At 47.3% G+C, this 12,371-nt stretch overlaps 1 protein-coding gene across 32 annotated transcripts in view; it reads right to left on the bottom strand.

Annotated features, from left to right (window-relative positions):
- The window catches only part of ARHGEF7 (Rho guanine nucleotide exchange factor 7), a 191,973-nt gene that overhangs the window by 106,652 nt on the left and 72,950 nt on the right, over window positions 1-12,371 (bottom strand). The window contains exon 1 of one of the 32 annotated variants that reach the window (XM_054529263.2): window positions 10,544-10,562. The exons of the other annotated variants lie outside the window; for them this stretch is intronic. The gene's annotated coding sequence lies outside the window, so the exon portion shown is untranslated. Of the gene's footprint in view, window positions 1-10,543; window positions 10,563-12,371 lie in introns of those variants that run through there. 32 annotated transcript variants of the gene reach the window in all.

The raw sequence follows: 12,371 nt of genomic DNA, 5'->3' as shown, positions 1-12,371 counted from the left end.
AGCAGGCCTAACAAAAGCTATTCCTGAAGCTAGGATATGGGGAGTCTCAGAAATTGTATCCTTCCTATTCATATAAGTGAGGACAAAAGGCATCACTCTTCCAACCCTGGAGATCCCTTCTCTCCCTCAGGGTATGGCCCTCCACTTCATTTTGGGGGCATAACATCTTTATAGGACACGAGTAAAGTCCCAATACTAACAGGAGAACGCTTGGGACTCTAACAGGTTTTCAAGACTGCGTCAGTAAGGGCCACTAAATCCGATTTTTCTCGGTCCTCTTTGTGGTCTAGGAGGACAGGCAAGGGTGCAGGTTTTCGAGAATGCGTTGGTAAGGGCCACTAAATCCAACCTTCCTCGGCCCTCCTTGTGGTCTAGGAGGGAAACTAGTGTTTCTGCTGCTGCATTGGTGAGCGCAACTATTCCGATCAGCAGGGTCCAGGAACCGTTACGGGTTCTTGGGCAGGGGGAGAAAAACAAACCAAAACTGTGGGCGGTTTTGTCTTTCAGATGGGAAACACTCAGGCATCAACAGGCTCACCCTTGAAATGCATCCTAAGCCACTGGGACCAATTTGACCGGCAAACCCTGAAAAAGAGGCAGCTCATTTTTTTCTGCACTACGGCTTGGCCCCAATATTCTCTCTCTCTGATGGGGAAAAATGGCCACCTGAGGGAAGTATAAATTACAATACTATCCTACAGCTTGACCTTTTCTGTAAGAGGGAAGGCAAATGGATTGAAATACCTTATGTCCAAGCTTTCTTTTCACTGAAAGAGAATCCGCAAAGCTTGCAATTTACGTCCCACAGGAGGACCTCTCAGCTTACCTCCATATCCTAGCCTCCCTATAGCTCCCCTTCCTAGTAATGATAAGCCTCCTCTAATCTCCCCTGCCCAGAAGGAAACAAGCAAAGAAATCTCCAAGGGACCACAAAAACCCCCGGGCTAGCGGTTATGTCCCCTTCAAGCTATAAGGGGAGGGGAATTAGGCCCAAGCTGGGTACATGTCCCCTCCTCCCTCTCTGATTTAAAGCAGATCCAGGCAGAGCTGGGGAAGTTTTCAGATGATCCTGATAGGTATATAGATGTCCTACAGGGTCTAGGGCAAACCTTTGATCTCACTTGGAGAGATGTCATGCTATTGTTAGATCAAACCCTGGCCTTTAATGAAAAGAATGTGGCTTTAGCTGCAGCCCAAGAGTTTGGAGATACCTGGTATCTTAGTCAAGTAAATGACAGAATGACAGCCGAAGAAAGGGACAAATTCCCTACCAGTCAGCAAGCCATCCCCAGTATGGATCCCCACTGGGACCTCGACTCAGATCATGGGGACTGGAGTCATAAACATCTGTTGACCTGTGTTCTAGAAGGACTAAGGAGAGTTAAGAAAAAGCCCATTAATTATTCAATGATGTCTAGCATAACTCAGGGAAAGGAAGAAAATCCTTCTGCCTTCCTCGAGCAGCTACAAGAGGCCTTAAGAAAATACTCTACCCTGTCACCCGACTCCCTAGAGGATCAATTGATCCTAAAAGATAAGTTTATTACCCAATCAGCCGCAGATATCAGGAGAAAGCTCCAAAAGCCAGCCCTGGGCCCTGAACCCTGAACAAAATCTGGAGGCATTATTAAACCTGGCAACCTCAGTGTTCCATAATAGGGACCAAGAGGAATAGGCCCAAAAGGAAAAGCGAGATCAGAGAAAGGCCGCAGCCTTAGTCATGGCCCCCAGACAGACAAACCTTGGTGGTTCAGAGAGGACAGAAAATGGAACAGGCCAACCACCCAGTACGGCTTGTTATCAGTGTGGTTTACAACGACACTTTAAAAAAGACTGTCCAATGAGAAGCCGCCCCCTCATCCATGTCCACTATGCCGAGACAATCACTGGAAGGCACACTGCCCCAGAGTGCAATGGTTCTCTGGGCCAGAAGCCCCCAACCAGATGATCCAACAACAGAACTGACGGTGCCCGGGGCAAGCGCCATCTCTTGTCATCATCCTCACTGAGCCCCATGTACATTTAACCATTGAGGGCCAGGAAACTGACTTCCTCCTGGACACTGGCGCAGCCTTCTCAGCGTTAATCTCCTGTCCTGGACGACTATCCTCAAGGTCTGTTACCATCAGAAGAATCCTGAGACAGCCTGTAACCAGGTATTTCTCCCACCTCCTCATTTGTAATTGGGAGACTTTGCTCTTTTCACATGCGTTTCTTGTTATGCCTGAAAGTCCCACACCCTTATTAGGGAGGGATATATTAGCCAAAGCTGGAGCTATTATCTACACGAATATGGGGAACAAGTTACCTATTTGTTATCCCTACTTGAGGAGGGAATCAACCCTGAAGTCTGGGCATTGGAAGGACAATCTGGAAGGGCAAAAAATGCCCACTCAGTACAAATCAGGCTAAAAGATCCCACCACTTTTCCTTATCAAAGGCAATATCCCTTAAGGCCTGAAGCTCAAAGTATTACAGGATATTGTTAAACATTTAAAAGCTCAAGGCTTAGTAACAAAATGCAGCAGTCCCTGCAACACCCCAGTTCTAGGGGTACAAAAACCCAATGGTCAGTGGAGACTAGTGCAAGATCTTAGACTCATCAATGAGGCAGTAATTCCTCTATATCCAGTTGTACCCAACCCCTATACCCTGCTCTATCAAATACCAGAGGAAGCAGAATGGTTGACTGTTCTGGACCTCAAGGACGCTGCCTTCTGTATTCCCCTGCACTCTGACTCATAGTTTCTCTTTGACTTTGAGGATCCCACAGACCACACGTCCCAACTTACGTGGACGGTCTTGCCCCAGGGGTTTAGGGATAGCCCTCACCTGTTTGGTCAGGAACTGGCCCAAGATCTAGGCCACTTCTCAAGTCAACGCACTCTGGTCCTTCAGCATGTGGATGATTTACTTTGGGCTGCCAGTTCGGAAGCCTCATGTCAGTGGGCTACTCTAGATCTCCTGAACTTTCTAGCTGATCAAGGGTACAAGGCATCTAGGTTGAAGGCCCAGCTTTGCCTATAGCAGGTCAAATATCTAGGCCTAATCTTAGCCAGAGGGACCAGGGCCCTCTGCAAGGAATGAATACGGCCTATACTGGTTTATCCCCACACTAAGACATTAAAACAGTTGCAGGGGTTCCTTGGAATCACCGGCTTTTGCCAACTATGGATCGCCAGATACAGCAAGATAGCCAGGCCCCTCTATACTCTAATCAAGGAGACCCAGAGGGCAAATACTCATCTAGTAGAATGGGAACCAGGGGCAGAAACAGCCTTCAAAACCTTAAAGCAGGCCCTAGTACAAGCTCCAGATTTAAGCCTTCCCACAGGACAAAACTTCTCTTTATACGTCACAGAGAGAGCAGGAATAACTCTTGGAGTCCTTACTCAGACTCGTGGGACAACCCCACAACCAGTGGCATACCTAAATAAGGAAATTGATGTAGTAGCAAAAGGCTGGCCTCACTGTTTAAGGGTAGTTGCGGCGGTGGCTGTCTTAGCGTCAGAGGCTATCAAAATAATACAAGGATCTCACTGTCTGGACTACTCATGATGTAAATGGCATACTAGGTGCCAAAGGAAGTTTATGGCTATCAGACAGCCACCTACTCAGATACCAGGCAGTACTCCTTGAGGGACCGGTGCTTCAAATATGTACATGTGTGGCCCTCAACCCTGCCACTTTTCTCCCAGAGGATGGGGAACCAATCGAGCATGACTGCCAACAAATTATAGTCCAGACTTATGCCACCCGAGATGATCTCTTAGAAGTCCCCTTAACTAATCCTGACCTTAACCTATATACCGATGGAAGTTCATTTGTGGAGAATGGGATACGAAGGGCAGGTTATGCCATAGTTAATGATGTACCCATACTTGAAAGTAAGCCTCTTCCCCCAGGAACCAGCACCCAGTTAGCAGAACTAGTGGCACTTAACCGAGCCTTAGAACTGGGAAAGGGAAAAAGAATAAATGTGTATACAGACAGCAAGTACGCTTATCTAATCCTACATGCCCATGCTGCAATATAGAAAGAAAGGGAGTTCCTAACCTCTGAGGGAACCCCCATTAAATACCACCAGGAAATTATGGAGTCATTACACGCAGTGCAAAAACCCAAGGAGGTGACAGTCTTACACTGCCAAAGCCATCAGAAAGGTGAAGGAGAAAAGGCAGAAGGAAACCATAGGGCAGATGCTGAGGCCAAAATTGCTGCCAGGATGAACCTCCCATTAGAAATACCTACGGAAGGACCCTTGGTATGGAACAACCCCCTCCAAGAGATTAAGCCCCAGTATTCCCCAACTGAAACAGAATGGGGACTTTCACGGGGGCATGGTTTTCTCCCCTCGGGGTGGTTAACGACAGAAGGAGGAAAGGTACTTACACCCAAAGCCATCCAGTGGAAAATACTTAAAACCCTCCAACAAACTTTTCATATGGGTATTGAAAACACTCATCAAATGGCCAAATCCCTATTTACAGGGCCCAATCTCCTCCGAACCATCTGACAGGTAGTCAAAGTCTGTGAGGTGTGCCAAAGGAATAATCCCTTGGTCCATCGTAAGCCCCCTCTAGGGGAACAAAGAATAGGTCACTAGCCCAGAGAGGACTGGCAGTTAGACTTCACCCGTATGCCTAAGTCAATACTTGTTGGTGTGTGTTGATACTTCTACAAATTGGATAAAGGCTTTCCCCTGCAAGACAGAGAAGGCTCAGGAAATCATTAAAGTCCTAATTCATGAAATAATTCCTAGATTTGGGCTTCTCCAAAGCTTACAGAGTAACAATGGTCCAGCTTTTAAAGCCGTGGTAACTCAGGGAATTTCCAGGGCGCTAGGGATACAATATCACCTTCACTGCCCCTGGAGGCCATGATCCTCAGGGAAGGTCGAGAAGGCAAATGAAACACTCAAGAGGCACTAAAGGAAACTAACACAAGAAACTCATCTCCCATGGCCCACTCTTTTGCGCATGGCCTTGTTGAGAATCCGAAATTCTCCTCACAAAACGGGGCTCAGTCCATATGAAACGCTGTATGGACGACGTTTTCTCACAAATGACCTCCTACTTGATCAGGAAACGGCCAACTTCGTCAAAGATACAACTTCTTTGGCAAAATATCAACAAAACCTTAAAATCCTACCTGAAGGATGTCACAGAGAAAAGGGAACAGAGTTGTTTCAACCAAGAGATCTAGTGTTGGTCAAATCTCTCCCCTCTACCTCCCCATCCATGGGCTCTTTGTGGGAAGGACCACACTTGGTAATCCTCTCTACCCCCACTGCAGTTAAGGTGGCAGGAGTGGAATCTTGGATTCACCACACCCAAGTTAAATTCTGGACACCCACTGAGAAACCTGCAGGACCATCAGCTCAGGAGTCCCAGGATCAGCCAGACCAGGCTTGATACACCTGCGAACCTTTGGAGGACTTGCATCTCCTTTTTTGGAAAGAAATATCCCAGACTAAAAAGGCTCCTACCACTGATCCTGAAGAAAAACCCCTTCCTCCTTAAAAAAGATAAGTGAAAACCTACATAATCTTTAACACCTCTCCTTACCCCTTTAATGGAATCCTTTTACTATTTCATCATATGATTAAGCAGCATACTATCCATACTCTTTGCGATAGGGCTATATGCTATAGCTCCTGCTAGGACGAAAATCCTAATCTTATCAACCTTCTATCTTCCTTCCTTCTGACAGCAATTTACTCCTACCTTTAACTCAGCCTGGATAAAATGATCTCATCTTCCAGAGCACTCTCTTTACCTTCCTATTTACTCTTTGCCTATCTATCCCTCCTGCTTCCTTGGATACCATCACCCCTCCCCTTCCACTAGCTCCTAAATACCTCTACAAGACTCTCAACCCACTCTCTGTTAAACAAGTCCAATCCTTCCCTCGCAAATGACTGTTGGTTTTGTATCTCTCTATCAACCTCTGCTTACGTAGCCACTCCCATTCCTGCAAAAAACTGGGTCTCTACCAACTTAACCTACCACCCTCGTTATGAAGGAAAAGACCCTTTCCAACTTCTAAATATGCAATCATTAGCCAACTTCCCCATCTCTGACAGGACCAAGAATACCCTAACAGGACGTGCAATCAACTTTTACATTCTTACATTTCCAACCTCATCTATTACACAAGCAATGAAAAGCCCATACACGGCCCTGTTACTATGAATACGATCTTAACTTTCCAGGTCCCTTTATGCATCCAATGCAACCTGTTATCAGGCCTACCACCCCATCAGTGTAATTACACCCTACAACTTCAAGCCCCAACTGATCATAGTAACTTCCGAGTCACCCAAACAGCTCCATTCGGATGGCTTGTCCACTTCTCAGGGTGCCCCCAAATCATCACCTCCTCGCTAAACAGTCCAGGTTTTGTAATGGCAAACATACTCCCTGCATGACCATTCACCCCTGGACCCCCCGCAGCAGCGCCCCCACCACTAGTGAATGCCTTCTCATCCTCTTTCAATCACTCTCTCGAACGGTTCCTAGTAGATACAAAACAGTTTTTTCTCCAATGGGAAAATAGAACACAGGGAGCCACTCAGTTTGCTCCCAACACCCCTTTTCCAGCCACTCACCGGAGCTACCTTGGCAAGTACTCTAGGAGTATGGGAAAATGAAAACAACAAACTCACACACCTTTTTAACATACACAACCAGTTCTGTCTACCCAGCCAAGATGTATTCTTCTTATGTGGAACGTCGACCTATATCTGCCTCCCCACCAACTGGACAGGCACCTGCACCTTAGTCTTTCTAAGTCCCAACACTAACATTGCCCCAGGAAATCAGACCTTATCAGTACCCCTCAAAGCTCAAGTCTGTCAGCGCAGAGCCATACAACTAATACCCCTACTTATAGGGTTAGGAACGGCTATTGCTATAGGAACCGGAATAGCCAGTTTATCTACTTCATTATCCTACTACCACACACTCTCAAAGGATTTCTCAGTTTGCAAAAAACAACAAAATCTATCCTTCCTCTACAATCCCAAATAGACTCTTTGGCAGCAGTGACTCTCCAAAACCGCCGAGGCCTAGACCTCCTCACTGCTGAGAAAGGAGGACTCTGCACCTTCTTAGGGGAAGAGTGTTGTTTTTACACTTACCAGTCAGGGATAGTACGAGATGCTGCCTGGCATCTACGGGAAAAGGCTTCTGAAATCAGACAATGCCTTTCAAACTCTTGTATGAACCTCTGGAGCTGGGCAACATGTCTTCTCCCCTTTCTAGGTCCCGTGGCAGCCATCTTGCTACTACTCACCTTCGGGCCCTGTATTTTTAACCTCCTCAAATTTGTTTCCTCTAGAATCAAGGCTATCAAGCTACAGATGGTCTTACAAATGGAACCCCAAATGAGCTCAACTAACAACTTCTACCAAGGGCCCCTGGACAAACCCACTGGCCCCTTCACTAGCCTAAATAGTTCTCCTCTGGAGGACACTACAACTGTGGGGCCCCTTCTTCACCCCTATCCAGCAGGAAGTAGCTAGAGCGGTCACTGCTCAATTCCCAACAGCAGCTGGAGTCTCCTGTTTAGAGGGCGGATTGAGAGGTGAAGCCAGCTGGGATTCTGGGTCAGGTGGGGGACTTGGAGAACTTTTCTGCCTAGCTAAAGGATTGTAAACACACCAATAAGCACTCTGTGTCCAGCTAAAGGTTTGTGAATACACCAATCAGCACTCTGTAAAAACGCACCAATCAGTGCTCTGTGTCTGGCTAAAGGTTTGTAAACGCACCAATCAGCACTCTGTAAAAATGCACCAATCGGCACTCTGTAAAATGGACCAATCAGCAGGATGTGGCCGAGGCCAAATAAGGGAATAAAAACTGGCCACCCGAGCCAGCAGCAGCAACCCGCTTGGGTCCCCTTCCACGCTGTGGAAGCTTTGTTCTTTTGCTCTTCACAATAAATCTTGCTGCTGCTCATTCTTTGGGTCCTCACTACCTTTATGAGCTGTAACACTCACCACGAGGGTCTGCAGCTTCATTCCTAAAGCCAGCAAGACCACGAACCTACTCTGAGGAAGAATCAACTCCGGATGTGCCACCTCTAAGAGCTGTTAACACTCACTGCGAAGGTCTGTGGCTTCACTCCTGAAGTCAGCAAGACCACAAACCCACCGGAAAGAAGAAACTCTGACACATCTGAACATCTGAAGGAACAAACTCCGGACACACCATCTTTAAGAACTGTAACACTCACCGCGAGGGTCTGCGGCTTCATTCTTGAAGTCAGCGAGACCAAGAACCCACCAGAAGGAACCAATTCCGGACAAAATAGGACAGAAGAGGCAGACACCAGCTCCAAGCAGAAAGAAAACACCCTGGTTCTAAGCAGAAGCCTTGGGAGCCTTCAGATGTTCCAGCCAACCTCCTATCCTTTTTCCTTAAATGAGAATGGCAAGGCTCAAAATGGAGCTGTTCTATCAGCCTGGATGCTGAAGAAAGACACTTGGAGCAGAGCAACACCTTATCTGCAGCTAACACATAACTGATATAATAAACCTTTGGGGCTGTAAAGCACTGAGATGTAGGAACTGTTTATTAACATGCCATCATCTAGCAGGAGGTGGTAACATGTCCATATTCCATATTTTCCCCAATAGAACTTACTCCTGAAGGAGAGGAAATGCATCCTGCAAAAACAAAAACAAAACTCATTAAGTGAAGCAGTTAGGTCACTGAGGTAACTTTTACCCTTTTAACACAACATGATAAAAGTAAGTAGCTCTTAGCTGGCTAAGACACAGAGAATTCTCCATTATTCAAAATAAGGAAGACTTATCAACACAGTACTTATTCCATGGCAAACAAGGTTTTCCCTTTCTTCTCAAATTCTAAAAGCAGTAATCACATAACTGCTAAAGGCTGCTGTTTTACAGAAATCTCCAAGAAAAAAAGACACAAATGCAAGTCGGCCCTGACGGAGCACATATTTTCGCAGAAGCCTCTCGGCTGCTGATCCTCTCGGCTGATCCAGCACCATGCAGGAGGAAGGCAGGCAGGGAAAGGATGGATGGCAGCGGACTCTGACAGACATGCACTTGGCTCCACCCTTCACCTCCGCGCACAGATGCTGCTGCTCATCCATTTCTACAGGCAACTCACTCTAAAACTCAGTGGCCCAAACAACAAGCATCTGTTATCTCAGTTTCTGCGTGTCAGCGTTCAGGGCAGCTTAGCTGGGTGAATGTGGCTCTGGGTCTCAGGGGAGGTCGTTGAGATGTCAGCTGGAGCTGCGGGATTCTGGCAGCCTAAGGCCTTGCCGGGACTGAGGAGGTGCTACCAAGACAGCTCCACAGCATGGCTGTGAGCAGGAGGCCTCAGTTCCTCAGTCCTCAGAGAACGGACAACGGACTCCACAGAGCGAGTGATCCCAGGGCACACACAGGAAGGAAAGCAGGGCCTGCAGCTTCAGGAATCCTATGAGCTAGCCTCAGCAGTCAGGCAGGCTGTGCTCTGTTCGTAAGAAATGAGTCATCAGCCCCACCTGTACTCAAGGAAAAGCCAACAAGGCTCCACCTACAGAAGGGAGGAGCATCCAAAAACCGGAAGACATTGCTTGAAAATCACCAGCAGATCCACCCACTCTCAAGGTGCTAGGTTTTTCTCTACCAGCTGAGTGACCACACCTTCACACTGGATGTCAGATGTCACAGCCACTCTGCAGAGCGGACACAACTTGAAGAAACAGGTCACAGAAGGACACTCCAATGTTTGGGATTCAAAAGGCTCCCCTACTGATACCCCGATATTAGTGACTTTGCCTCACCCCACTTCCAAATTCATAGGAAGTGTAGAAATTCAGGAATATCTTCCACAGAATAAAAACGGCAAACTACATCACAAAATAGACCGTGTGACATGTCTAATATATAACACAATGTACATTATGAAAATACTTCATATAATAAAGATCCTGTGTCAGAACTTTTCCACTACAAGCAAGTAAACCCAACTCAAATGGGCTTAAACAAAAAAAGGAAATTATTGGCTCACACAACAAACAAGTCAAGAATGGCAAGAGCCACAAGCTCAGAACCAGAAGGCCTTCTCCGCTGTCTTTCCTACCCTCCTGAGTGTGCGCCGCAGTTTCAGGAATGGTCTCCCTCATCAGGCAACAGGACCACTGGCAGCCCCAGGCCCATACCACCAGGTCAACACCTCAGATCCATCTCGCTGGACCCAGAGCCCACCACGTGAACCAATTTCACAGCCAGTGAGGCAGAACAAAGAGAGCTGTCCAAGGAACCAGCAATAACGGACACAGCATTCTGGCAAACCCACACATAAACATGTATTAATAATTTAGAGCACAGAAATTCAGACAGTCCCCCAGAGCTAAGGGACATCACTGTAGCACTAGAGCCACACAAATGCAAACAAAGGGGATCCCAGGCAAAAGGACACACTGACCAGCTCTATTCCAGCCCAACTGCTTTCACACCACCCTCCCAATACCCTCACCAACAAGCACAGCAACCTTAATCAACCCCATCAGTACTGACACGAGAGCAAAAGAATGCCTCCTGCCTCCATGGTAGCGCTGGCTGATGCACCTCTACGTAGACCCCAAAAAGACCAGACCGGGGAATGGGGAAAGAAGTAGTCGTCTTTTTGTTTCTCCTCACTTTCCACCATCTCAATACTGACGGAGAGGCCTCTGCAATGTGGGACTGAGCGCACACTTTCTGGGCTCACTGAAGCTTTAGTGGTCTGCGTTGCCACCAGTCAGCTCGCCTCCTCCAGGGACTTGAGGAGGAAGTTATTCTTGACACAAGAAATTGTTATTTTTGGCACAGCTCTGGAGTGTGGTTTGCAAAGTTTAAAAATATAATTTTGTTCCATCACTGTCAAATGGAACTTGTGATTTCAGAACAAGAGTAAAAAATGAATCTTAAATAAGTGGTGCTATTTAAGTTTAATGCAAATGGTCCATATTGTTGGGGACATGTGAAAAACAGAAATCCAGCAGTACGTTTTCGCTTCCTGGCTTCTGTAGATTTTGTACTTAATCCCACCTACTCCTACACCCCAGGGATAAAATTAAAGTCTGATGACGGATGCTATCAATTACGGCACTTTCACCCAACATGCACCCAAATGATCTATTTCACTTTAAAATGAGAATCAAATCTTATTCAATTTTGTGGATTCCACTGTATCAACACCCAAACACTAGGACAGAGAACACATCTTCAAAAAAGAAGTAACCAAGTATTTTAGGTAGTTTCCAGGAAGGGGTGGGAGGAGCAGAGCAGGGAGGCAGGAGCACAGCAATGGGAAGGCAGGCAGGGCTCATCCCAACAAGATGCTCTCTGCCTTCCGCAGACCAGGAGCAACCTCCACACGAGGCAGGGAAGCGCACCCCACCAGGCAGGGGAAAGGAAGGACACCTCCCTGCTTAGGACCACAGCGTGCTGTGCTGGCCCGCACACAGCCCGTATCTCAGTGTAGACTGCATGCCAGTTTATCTTACAGACAGAAAACACACACACACACGAGCTCCCAAAAGACAGTGTGACAAAGCTTACAAAGGCAGAACCAAGATCGGAGCCCACCAGCCTGGCTTTGCCCACACCACCATACTGCCAGCCAGGAAAGGACACCAGGGACAGTCGTGTCCCACAGCGGTCATGCAGGCAGATCAGGCAGCACCCAGGGGAGGAGGGGTGGCCTCAGACACAACTCACCAAGCACACACACACAGCAGCCCATACAGCCTACACAGGTCCCCAGACTTCTGTCTTCGACTGCTAGGGAGCACATGCCTGCAAAGAACAGCCTGGCTGTCGCCAGAAAGTGAGCACATACCACAAAGATGGATCTGGGCAGATGCAAGACACTAGCTTGGGCTAACAGTAAGTGAAGCAGTAACATTTACAGCTGTAAAGGCAATGCGCCCATTCCATTAACTTCAAAACTCAAGCAGTTACAAGACTCCAGTTTTGAGAAGTTTCTCAAGATGGCCGACTGCAAACACCTATCTAATTCCCATCCCTCCCAAGGTGCCACCGAAATGACAGAAAGAAAAAGCTTCAAAAAATTAACAGAGAAAGAACCCACTATACTGCTAAAAAGGAAGGGAAAGGCTATGAGCAGTCTGAGCAGGGTTTGAGGAGATTCCTGGGGACAGGACGCAGATGGACTCTGAATGACCTAACAGTTCAGGGCAGCACTTGCAAGGGAGGCCCAGGAGCACCAAAGACGGTTTTCTAACACAGGAGGGGACACATGACGCACCTCAGGGACTTCAGCACAACAGCCCCTTCTTCCTGATGGGAAGCCCAACACCCAGACCCCTCTCTAATTAAAAAGAAGCTGCTGCCTGCACTG

Source organism: Pongo abelii, chromosome 14 (assembly GCF_028885655.2).
Source record: "Pongo abelii isolate AG06213 chromosome 14, NHGRI_mPonAbe1-v2.0_pri, whole genome shotgun sequence".
Classification (NCBI taxonomy): Eukaryota; Metazoa; Chordata; class Mammalia; order Primates; family Hominidae; genus Pongo; species Pongo abelii.
This window is presented reverse-complemented; position numbering and strand designations above follow the sequence as displayed.